Source organism: Octodon degus, unplaced genomic scaffold (assembly GCF_000260255.1).
Source record: "Octodon degus isolate 3935 unplaced genomic scaffold, OctDeg1.0 scaffold00576, whole genome shotgun sequence".
NCBI classification, from domain to species: Eukaryota; Metazoa; Chordata; class Mammalia; order Rodentia; family Octodontidae; genus Octodon; species Octodon degus.
In genome coordinates this window covers 84,669-86,189 of record NW_004525152.1, presented here as the reverse complement: position 1 = coordinate 86,189, position 1,521 = coordinate 84,669, and positions in this window count along the sequence as shown.

Sequence of the window (1,521 nt, the reverse complement as noted above, 5' to 3'; positions counted from 1 at the left end):
ATTCTTTCATTTTAATCTCCTTGTGAAAGAAAGCACATGGCACTATCCTTGATCTGAACAAGACATTGATGTTGGTAGGTTTTTTTGTTTCTTTTTTCTTGCTAGCTGGGTTCGTGGCTGAAACCAGGCTACAGAAGATGGCATCAGGAAGCAGCCTGAGCCATCTCTGGCCCAGTGCCTGGCACAGGGAACCTCACTGAGAAGCACTGTCTGAGAAACATAAAAGATTTCCCAGAACGCCTTGGTGCTAGTGTTCAGTGAGCTCCTTCCTCTCAGCTTCCTCTCCCTCAGACTTGCTGGTCTCATTCTGAGAGGACCACCATCAGGGCTCAGCAAAGCAAATGGAAAAGACCACCAGCCACCATGGTGATGTTACTTTTCTCTGAGAGGAGGCCTTTGAGGTCCATTTTGTGGCTTTGAATTAATGTATGAAAACAAGCCTTCAATTGAAATACACTCATTTTTTCTGCTTTTTTTTTTTTTTTTGGTCTTTGATTTTAAAAAATCCAATTCTTCAAAAAACTAAAATGATCATTATTTGAATAATATGGTATCACGTATACCTATGTTGGGCACTTACACATGCATTCTTTCGTGTGATTTTCACGACAGTCCTGGGAGTGATAATGATACCATTCACCTATAGATTCATTGTTCACCTTATAAGTTCAGCATTTTAGATGAGACTAAAGGTCCCATACACCAAATAACTTGCTGAAGATCACAGGGCTTGTGTGTAGCAGAGCCAGTACACATGCAGTTTTTGTTTCCATTGTCACCTTAGGTCCTCAACTCACTGGAAAGTTTCAAGAAGCATTGTAGTTAATTATTTGCCCGCAGTATTTTTTTTCTTTTTTTAGTTAAATGTACTTTCTCTGTTTCATTGTTATTTTGTTTTTGTTTTTGTTTTTCAGTTGTCTCCTTAGTCACACTACATTGCATCCAAAGTGACCCTGTTATATACATGACCTGTGAAGGAATGCAGATGACTGGGAAGTATAGAGTTATTTATAAGATCATAAGGAGAAACAGTACAGGAGAGCAGGAGGTCCTTGGCACAGGAGATACAGAGTGCGGCTGCTTGGGCAGAGTGCTTCAGCTGCCATTTCCGACCTTTGGGATCCCAGGCACATTATTTCCTCTCTCTTGCTTTTATCTGTGAGGAACCTCCCTGCAGGGCTGTAAAAGCTAAGACGTAGCTCATGTATTCTATTTTATGTTTTGGTGTAAGCATTCTGCATATACTGAGTGGGTGAAGGAATGAATGGAAAGACTCACTGTATTTGAACTCTGTGGAGTACTATGATGTCACTGCCAGAGTCCTGTGGTTAGTGTCTGTGTAGGGCTCGGAGTTAGGGACTCTGAAGAAACCATATCAGTGTGGTGTGTGTGGATGGACTCACAAAATGTAGTGGAAAGTCTGTGATGAATCTGAGGGTTCTCTCTGAAGTTTCAGCACTAACAGAGTAACCTCAAGAATCTGTGCAAGGTCTCTGGGGAGTGGTCTCAGAGCTGACTGAA